Consider the following 11,081-nt stretch of genomic DNA (forward strand, 5'->3'; position numbering starts at 1 on the left):
AAGTGGTGGAAGAGGCTACCAGTTTATTTAGGAATACACATATTTTTTTGGGCCACACACGGTAATGCTCAGGGGTTACTCCTGGCTATGCACTCAGAAGTCACTCCTGGCTTGGGGGACCATATGGGACACCAGGGGATTGAACTGCGGTTCATCCTAGGCTAGTGCTGGCAAGGCAGACACCATATCTTTAGCGCCACCGCGCCGGCCCCAGGAATACACATCTTTTTTTTTTTTTTTAAATTATGAGAACAATGATGCAAAGAGGACAAGGTAAAGTTACAGTGGAAGGACAATCGCCCATAAACAGAGTTCTCAGAAGAAATCCCCTTGCTGACGCCTAAATATTGAACTTACAGTCAAAGAACATTAAGAAAAATAAGGCAGAACCCATGCACAATTACTTTGTCTACAATTCCCCAGATTGTAGTACATTATAACATTTCTTAGCTGTACATAAAGCAATTTAAAGCCGTGAGATTTATGTGACTCCTTAAACATTGAAGGCATAGTATTTTGTTTTATATTTTCATGCACATGCATATTAGTTTAAGTTAACATCAAAAGGGCCCGGAGAGATAGCACAATGGTATTTGCCTTGCAAGCACCCTATCCAGGACCTGAGGTGGTTGGTTCGAATCCTGGTGTCCCATATGGTCCCCCATGCCTGCCAGGAGCTATTTCTGAGCAGACAGCCAGGAGTAACCCCTGAGCACCGCCGGGTGTGGCCCAAAAAACCAAAAAAAAAAAAAAAAAAAAAAACAAAAAACCCAACACAAAAAAACACAAAAAAATAAAAACAAAGTTAACATCAAAAGTTTAAGAGTTTTTTTTTAAGGGTTAGAGTCAAAAGAACACAGTAAAAACAGTGTTAGAGTGGCAAATATTGTTTGCATAGGCCCACCAAAATATGGGAACATGGGAAGGAAAAGCCTTGGTCTAAATACAAGGAGATCCTATACCTGAAGTTTCCTGGCACAAGACCAAGTCTAGGCTCCAGGCAAACTAGTTTATTCAATCCAAGTCATTGTCTGTAGTGCCAATACAGTTTTGTTTTTCACGCAGTCTCTATTGTTGGCATCAAGGAATACACATCTTAAGATGTATTACTATGGGGCCGGGTAGGTGGCGCTGGAGGTAAGGTGTCTGCCTTGCAAGCGCTAGCCAAGGAAGGACCGCGGTTCGATCCCCCGACGTCCCATATGGTCCCCCCAAGCCAGGGGCGATTTCTGAGCGCATAGCCAGGAGTAACCCCTGAGCGTCAAACGGGTGTGGCCCAAAAACCAAAAAAAAAAAAAAAAAAAAAAAAGATGTATTGCTATACAGGTATTGAGCTTCCAAAGGCAATATAAGACTCCCAATTACGTCTTTTGATATATTCTTGTGGGGAGTAAAAGCCAAGGTACTTTTCGTATCACAGGCCTTGGAACTGAGTTTGAGACATGCTTTGTGGCATTACAGAACCCTATAGTGTCCTTGAAGTGGGGGTTTTGCTGAAGCTGATTCCTGTATCATGCAACAGTCCACGATTTGGTGGGGGACACACACTCTTACAACAACACTCACATATACACACATGCTTGGACACTTTCTATTTAAGCTTGTTATAATTAGAGGCTGGAGAGAGAGCACAGTGATAGGGCATTTGTCTTGCACGTAGCTAATCCAGGATGGATGGTGATTCAAATCCCAGCATCCCATATGGTCCCCTGTGCCTGTCAGGAGCGATTTCTGAGCACAGAGCCAGGAGTAACCCTTGAGCGCTGCAGGGTGTGACCCCCCCAAAAAAAAAGCTTATTATAATCGTATCTTGTGAAATCTTTTTTGGGGGATGACATACCCATCAGTATTCAGGACTTACTCTTGGCTCTGTGCTCATGAGTCACTCCTGGTGGGGTTTAAGGAAACATATGTGGCACCAGAAATACAACCTAGTATGACTGTGTGCAAAATAAGTGGTTTGTTGCTCTATTATCTCTCTGGCTCCAAGTTCTTTTGTTTTGTTTTTGGGTTTTGGGCCACACTTGGCGGCACTCAGAGGTTACTTCTAGCTCTGCACTTAGAAATCACTCCTGGAGGGCCCGGAGAGATAGCACAGTGGCGTTTGCCTTGCAAGCAGCCGATCCAGGACCAAAGGTGGTTGGTTCAAATCCCGGTGTCCCATATGGTCCCCCGTGCCTGCCAGGAGCTATTTCTGAGCAGACAACCAGGAGTAACCCCTGAGCACTGCCGGGTGTGGCCCAAAAACCAAAAAAAAAAAAAAAAAAAAAAAAAAGAAATCACTCCTGGAGGGCTGGAGAGATAGCTTGGAGATAAGGCTTTTGCCTTGCATGCAGAAGGATGGTAGTTTGAATCCAGGCATCCCATATGGTCCCCCGTGCCTGCCAGGGGCGATTTCTGAGTGTAGAGCCAGAAGTAACCCCTGAGCACTGCTGGGTGTGAACCCCTCCCTCCCCAATGAAATCACTCCTGGCATGCTCAGGTGACCATATGGGATGCTGGTTTGAAACTGGGTTTGTTCTGAGTCTGCCACGTGCAAAGCAAAGGCTCTACTGCTGTGCTCTCACTCTGGCCCCTCTGGCTACAAGATTTTTTGGGGGAGGGGGTCACACCCAGCAGCACTCAGAGGTTACTCCTTGCTCTGAGCTCAGAAATCACTCAAGGTAGGCTCAGGGGACCATATGGAATGCTGAGGATCCAATCCAACCTGGATTGGATGCATGCAAGGTAAATGCCCTACCTGTTGTGCTCCAACCCCTCTGTCCTCAAGATTACCTCATTAATGAAAGTTGACCATGACCATGAAGTAGATCTAATTCCTGCATTGGCCAACACGGGGCTGCATCTCAAACCAGAACTAACCCCAATGTAGTTGCATTATGCATTTCCACCACTACCTCCTCGGATCTTTGTGAAAAGTAGGGAAATAGGAAATGCTGTCTCCCAGTTATAGGGGAAGCAAATACTCACAGAAATCCACCATTGCAGGCTTTTATTCTGGAACATGAAGTTTAAGAGAAATGGAACTGAAGAGTTCCACATTCCCTTGCAGGCAGCCCATGATGTCTTTGCTGGAGCTGGTGGCAGAATGGCCCTATTGAGCTGGGACACGAGTCACAGATAGTGCAGAAAACCAGTTATTCAAGGGATGGAGGTAGGAGGTCGAGGAAAGGGCCATGTGCACTGGGGCCTATTGGGTAATCACCCCAAGACAATTGTTCTTCTGATCCAGACCCCAACATCACTGCAGATGATCTTTCCAAGCTGGAGCTGATGCAGGAACCCAAAGCCTAGAAAACTAGAAACTTTCTGATTTTCTAGCCACGGAGCTGAGTCTTCTCAGTTTGCTTTTGCAACTAGGCCTGCTCATGTTTGATTTTCAGGGTGTGTTTCAAAGAGCTGACTGGGCTCTATGGATTTCACTTTATCTTTGAATAAATGTTGGTTTCAAAGAGGGTACCTGCATCTCCCCCTTAACATTTTGCCTTTTTTTTGGGGGGGGGGTACAGGGAGGCAGTAAGAAACAAGATGTATTAAGGCTGGAGACAGGACAGCAGGTGGGCATTTGCCATTTGTCCACAGCCAGTCCAGGTTCAATCCTTGGCACACAACATATGGTCCCTGAAGCACTATCAGGAGTGACCCTTGAGCACAGAGCCAGGAGTAGGTTCTGAGTACTACTGGGAGTGTCTATCCCACTTCCCAATAAAGTAACAGAACATCTTGGTTTTTTTTTAAATTTTTTATTTTTAATTATGAGAACAAAGATGCAAAGAAAGAGGACAAGGTAAAGTTACAGTGGAAGGACAATCACCCATAACATAATTCTCAGAAGAAGTCCCCTTGCTGATATCTTAACTTTGAACTTTCAGCCAAAGAACATTAAGATAAATAAAACAGAATCCATGTACAATTACTTTGTCCCTCAAGTCCCCAGATTGTAACACATTATAATATTTCTTAACAGCACACAAGGCAAGCTAAAGGCATAAAACTTACATAACTCCTTAAACATCAGAGGCATAGTATTTTTTACTTTTCCACGTACATGCATAATAGCTTAAGCTAACCTCAAATTTTAAGTTTTTTTTTTTTGTTTTTTTTTTTTTAAGGATTAGAGTCAAAGGAGCACAGTAAAAATGGTGTTAGAGTGGCACTTGTTGTTTGCATAGGCCCACCAAAATATGAGGGGCATGGAAAGGAATAACCTTGGCCTAAATACAAAGAGACCCTACCCCTGAAGTTTCCTGGCATAAGATCAAATCTAGGCTCCAGGCAAGCTAGATTGTCCAATCCAAGACATTGTCTGTAGTGCCAACACACTTTTATTTTTCACACAGTCTCTGTTATTGGTATCATGTTTCTGTATTAAAGATCCTGGAATCTGCATATCCTACATTGAAGTCAGAATGTAGAGCTTCCTCTCATTTCACCTCACAATTAAAGGGCAATGCAGGGAGCCCTGCCCTGTAAGCAGGTCGTTGTTGTTGTTAAGTCTTCTCAGTGTTAAGGGAAGTCTCTTTTGAGCAGGTTGATGTCTGAAAAGTGGTAGGGTCTTCCATGGTAGAGGATTGTTTCCAGGTGATGTTATAGACAAACCAAAAAGATATTTCGTGGATGGCTTCCCTGGTTCAGGGGTGAATGGAAAATGTCCTTTCTTCTGAGGCCTGTGCCAGGTCGTTATGTCAATGTTCAGGGTGTAAGGTCCCTTTGCACTACAAGATTTGTGTGTTCCAATCTCTATTAGATAGGATCTTATTTGTATGTTTAGTATTTTCCCATTTTTTTGTTTTGTTTTATTTTTGTTTTGGGGCCACACCCAGCGGTGCTCAGGGTTACTCCTGGCTGTCTGTTCAGAAATAGCTCCTGGCAGGCACGGGGGACCATATGGGACACAGGGATTTGAACCAACCACCTAAGGTCCTGGATGGGCTGCTTGCAAGTCAAACACCGCTGTGCTATCTCTCCAGGCCCGTATTTTCCCATTTTAATGTGCCTATGCAAAAAAGGAGCAATGCCACGTGGCGTTATTGGCGCATATGGGGGCCATAAGAACAAGTCCAACAAACCCCATGCCATGGTTCAATCATAAGCATTAAACTGGGGGACTCTTTCACCAAAATTCCTTGTTGAACAGCTAATATAGAGAAGATAAAAAGTGGTTAAAATCATCACTGTATAAGAGAACATTTAGTAAGACTTATAGCTGTCAGAGAAAAAACAAAATATTCGAAAGAAATAGGTGTCCATTTTATGTCTCTTGAAACAGTTTGGGGTTGTTACACACAATGCAAAGCTTTGGTCTGTGATTAGGATTGAGCAGTACTGAAGTTAAAAAGAGTAATGTGGGTTAGTGATGTTTAGGGGGGTGAGAGAGTTAAGGGGTAAAAATGAGCTTTGTAGGGATGTGGGAAAGGGCAGAATACAAAATGGACATTCTGGATACGCAAAACATAACATAAGGATAAGGAATGCTCTTAATACATGCAGTGCGCGCGTGGGTGCTAGCCCCCCGCGCTGTTTTCCATATGTACACTGGTCAGAAATTGCCAGTAACAAACTTAGTGCAACCGAGCAAATCTCAGCACACCCCAAGTTAGGACCCACCATTTCTGGCCTCCTGGGCTGGAACCCCAGAAGGCCTGGAGGCCGGGGGCAGAAAAGGGGAAGGCTGGGGGCCTATCAAGGCTCCCAGCGCACCCAAGTTAGGGAGAAGGCCTTCCACATGGGGTCTCCCCAAACCCCATGCTGGCTAGCACAGAACATCTTGTGAAGAAAAATAATGCCTTCTAGGTACTGGCTATTTTGGCTCTGAGGATAAAATGAATTTGGGTTAGGAACACATTTCAAAGAATAAAATACTGGGGCCAGAGAGAGTATAATGGCTAGAATGGTGTGTGTGTGTGTGTGTGTGTGTGTGTGTGTGTGTGTGTATGTGTGTGTGTATACAAATGGCTAGAATGTTTGCCTAGCATGTGGCTCACTCAAGTTTGATCCCTGGTAGAAGTGATCTTTGAATGCAGAGTCAGGAGTAACTTCTGAGCATCATCTGGTATGGCCTCTAACCAAAACAAACAAAATAAATAAAAATGAAATAAAATATTGTAGCCAGAGAAATAGTATAGCAGGTATGGTGCTTTCCTTGTTTGGGTTCGATCCCCAGTACCACATATAGTTTCCCTGTCCTGCTATGAGAGAGATTCCTGAGCTGAGTGTAGCTCCAAACCAATTTATTTATTTTTACTATATTATCCTATCTATATTTATATATTTTTCTAAATCTATATTTATACATTTATATTATCTATCTATCTGTCTGTCTGTCTGTCTGTCTGTCTGTCTGTCTGTCTGTCTGTCTGTCTGTCTGTCTCTGGGACTGGAGGAATAGTGTAGTGCCTTAGTATATCCACCTGGCAAGCCTGTGCCATAAGTTCTAATCCCCAGTGTCCTATGAACTCTGAGCAAAATCCCAGCAGCTCAGTTCTGCCTTTGGAGCCTGCTGATGGCTGTAATCTTTGGTTTTTGGGTCACACCCAGCAGCACTCAGGGGTTACTCCTGGCTCTACACTCGAGGGACCATATGGGATGCCAGGATTCGAACCACCATCCTTCCGTATGCAAGAAAAACGCCTTACCTCCATGGTATCTCTCCGGCCCCATGAGCTGTGATTCTCGGTTCTGCAAGTGATTTCCAGTTGCACCACAGCCAGATGTGTGCAAGCACCACCCTCACGAGGGGCATGCCCTCCCACCCCCCACCCTCCCATGAGGGAATTTGGGACACAAAGCTGGAGAGTGCACCATAGTCAAATGGGATCGGTGCCGTGGTGAGCACCTGACCCAGCGGCCTTGTTCTTATCTCTAAGGACATTGGAGAGCAGAGGAGCCTATCGAGAAAAAACTGCTCTTTCTATTTGCCAAAAGAATAAAAACAAAAACAAAAACGACCTAAGCTGAGAAGGTAAATTGCAGGGCAAGACTCCCACAGCCAAATCGCTCTAGTCATGAAAAGGTCCAATTACGGGGCAGCCAATTAGGGATAGAGCAGGGTGGATTTTAACTAGTAACTCAATTGGAGTTTCCAAAAGACCGACAGAGATAAATGTAAAGAGCCCAAAGCTTGACAAAGAAAAGGGCATGAAATCAATTTGTATGTAAATTGCTTCCACTTAGAACTTCCCAGAAATGAAGGGCTGCACAGAGCTCTTTCTCTACTGGTTTGAAATTCTTTCTAAGATTGTTTAAAAGTATGTTGGGGCAGGCGAAGTGGCGCTAGAGGTAAGGTGTCTGCCTTGTAAGCGCTAGCCAAGGAAGGACCACGGTTCGATCCCCCGGCGTGTGCGCGTGTGTGTGTGTGTGTGTGTGTGTGTGTGTGTGTGTGTGTGTGTGTGTGTGTGTGTGTGTGCTTCCTTGCCTGTCACTCCTTCTGAGTTCTCTTTGGAAGCTGTGAATCATCTAAGTTTCCACACCAAGCATCACTTTTAGTGGAGAGAAATTCTAATCTTGAAATCTTGAATTTTGGGTGCTGGGAGACAATCTTTCTCTAGGGATCTTCATACTTTGACTTACTTGAAGGGAGATGCTAATGAAAATAAAATGGGTGGCACTGATTATGATGGCAATGACTAACTTGTTAAAAGTCAGGCAACATGGCCCGGAGAGATAGCACAGCGGCGTTTGCCTTGCAAACAGCCAATCCTGGACCAAAGGTGGTTGGTTCGAATCCCGGTGTCCCATATGGTCCCCCGTGCCTGCCAGGAGCTATTTCTGAGCAGACAGCCAGGAGTAACCCCTGAGCACCGCCGGGTGTGGCCCAAAAACCAAAAAAAAAAAAAAAAAAAAAAAAAGTCAGGCAACATGTAAAGTAGTTTCTCCAGTAAAAGTAGGCTGGAAGCCACCAACTCTAGAAGATTGTAGAGAAGGGCACTGGCATTGTGAAGGTCAGGAATTCTGGGAATCAGAATCCTGGCTAAATTCTGTGTTCATCTCCATGCTCCGTGGTGTGCATAAACTGACCTACAGGACCTTACTGAGTGCAGAAACCCTGGCATTGTCACTTTTTGCTTGTAATCTTAGAGAAAGCATTCTCAGGATGGTTATTATTACAGTTATATTTATTTTTGGGCCACACCTGGAGGTATGGCTCAAGGTTTACTCCTGGTGCTGTGCTCAGGGATCACTTCTGATTGGAATTTGGGGACCATATGCGGTTCCAGGGATGGAACCTGGGTCTGTGGAGTGCAAAACAAAGGCCCTCCATGCTGTGCTCTTCTCCAGCCCTATTTGTATAATTTTTGCAGTGCTGGAGAAGTCCATCTCATAATCTCTCACCTGCAAAGCAGGAGATCTACTCCTCAAAGCCCTTGGGAAAGTCATTTAAACTTCCTGAGTCTCACTTTAATCCTTCACAAAATCATGCAAAGCAACTCTTACTTTATTATTATTATTATTAATTCATATTATTATTTTGGGTTCTTGGGAGTCACACCCAGCAATATTTAGGGGTTTTTCCTGGCTCTGCACTCTGGAATTATTCCTGCTGGTACCCAGGGAACCATATAGGATGCTGAGGATCGAACCCAAGTCAGCCATATGTAAAGCAGCCTTTCTCCCTGCTACTATCTCTCCAGCCCTAGCAACTCCTACTTTATAGGTTTGCTGAAATGAGATTAGAAGGTGACTGACATATGGTGGGTGACCCCGTGTCAAACATATTTCATCATCTGTTCTGGTGAAATCTACAGTAGTAAGTTGGTTTTCATTTTGTAGTGCTAGGGATTGAAACTGGGTCTCATAAAAATAGTGTTTTACAATCTTAATAGAAAGTGTTGAAAGGAAACTGTTTTGTGACCCATGAAAATAATATGAAATTCACACTTCTGGACTCATACCTGTTTGGCACCAATTATATAAATCCTGAGCCTTTTTGCTGCCGGTTGACTTTATACTAAAAGGTGGAGTAGTTCCTGCCGTGACTGTACAGTTTGCAAAATTGAAGCTGTTTACTTTTTCTGTCTCTCTGCAAAGTTTGCTGACCCTAGATCAGTTGTCAGAGAAAGTCCACACTTGGCACACAACAACTACTATTAAAAGCATCAAGAAAGATGAGATATCCTTTGAAGAGTCTGTGGATGCAAAGTTAATGTTCAAAATTATAGTGCCTTTGGGAGGATTTATCATTGAGTGAAAGGTGAAGAAAAAGCCTTTATTCATACATAGAAGGGCTCAAAATTCAGCCACAAAGAGAATGGACATTGATTCTTTTTTGTTTGGTTTTGTTTTCTTATTGGCCACACACGGAGGCTCTCAGGGGTTCTTCCTGGCTCTGTATTCAGAAATCACTCCTGGAAGGCACAGGAGACCATATGGGATACCAGGGATTGAACCTGGGTCTGTCTTGGATTATCTGTGTGCAAGGCAAACACCCTACCACTGTGCTATCGCTCTGGCCCCTGGACATTGATTCTTAAAGAGAGAATGAATAGTGGACAGGGTGATCTGCATGGTCAAAATGGGTTTGATCTCCAGCACCAAATACGATCCCCTGATACTCCACCAGGAGTAATTCCTGAACAAAGAGTCAAGAATAAGTCCTGAGCTCTGCCAGGTGTGGCCGAAATACCCCCCACTCCAAAGGATTCTTGTTTTGTTTCTTGTTTTGGGGACCAAACCCAGTAGTATTCAAGGCTTTTTCCTGAGTCTGTGATCAGGTGATTAGGGATCCCTCCTAGCAGAGTTTGAAAGATCATATATGGTATTGTGGATCAAACCCAGGTTGACTGCATAAAGGCAAATGTACTATCCTGTCCACTGTACTATCACTCTGCCAACTCCTCCTCTCCCCACACTGATTCAATGAAAATAATTGGTTATTTGTTAGTTTTTTTTTTTTTTTTGGTCACACCCAGCAGCGCTCAGGGGTTACTCCTGGCTCTATGCTCAGAAATTACTCCTGGCAGGCTCGGGGGACCATATGGGATGCTGGGATTCGAACCACCGTTCTTCTGCATGCAAGGCAAATGCCCTACCTCCATGCTATCTTTCTGGCCCCTGGTTATCTGTTTTAATAAAAAAAAAATTCTTTTTTGGTTTTTGGGTCACATCCGGCAGCACTCAGGGGATACTCCTGGCTCTAAGCTCAGAAATCACTCCTGGCAGGCTCAGGGAACCATATGGGATGCCGGGATTTGAACCACCATCCTTCTGCATGCAAGGCAAACACCTACCTTCATGCTATCTCTCGGGCCCCTATACATAATTTTTTAAAACTTTACTTATTTATTTATTGATTGATTGGCTGTTGGGTCACATCCAGTGGTGCTCAGAGGCTCTGCACTTAGAAATTGCCCCTGGCAGGCTGGGGGACCATATCAAATGCCGGGAATTGAGCCAGGTCCCTCCCAGGTAGGCCACATGCAAGGCAAATGCCCCACCGCTGTGCTATCTCTTTGGCCCTATAGATAATTATTGTATTTATATATCCAATCACTGATATATATATATATTTCTGATGGTGAATTAGGAAACAAATTCAACTCTTGGGGCCAGAGAGAGTATAGTAGGGAGGGTTCTTGCTATGTATTCATGAAGCTGATCAGGGTTAATCTCCAGCATTCCATATTCCTGAGCACCACCAGAAATGATTACTAAGAGTACTGTTGGGTATGGCCCAAAAGCCAAAAAAACCAAAAACCAAAAAACAAACAACAGCAAAAAAAAAAAAAAAAACCCGGGGCCGGAGAGATAGCACAGTGGTAAGGGGTTTGCCTTAGACGCAAAAAGACAGTGGTTTGAATCCTGGTATCCCATATGGTCCCTCGAGCGTGCCAGGAGCGATTTCTGAGTGTAGAGCCAGGAGTAACCCCTGAGCGCTGCCGGGTGTGACCCAAAAACCAACCAACAAACAAAAAACCACAACTCTTGTTATAAGTTTGTAAATATGACTATAAATTAGATGCAAGAAGAATTCATTCTAAATACCAGCTGATAGGCTTCTGAACAAAACCTGTTTTTCCAGATTCTAAATTAGCTTTTAATTAAGCAAATAATCATGCAATTAGAAATTAGGCCAGGAGAGGAAA

Source organism: Suncus etruscus, chromosome 9 (assembly GCF_024139225.1).
Source record: "Suncus etruscus isolate mSunEtr1 chromosome 9, mSunEtr1.pri.cur, whole genome shotgun sequence".
Lineage (NCBI taxonomy): Eukaryota > Metazoa > Chordata > Mammalia > Eulipotyphla > Soricidae > Suncus > Suncus etruscus.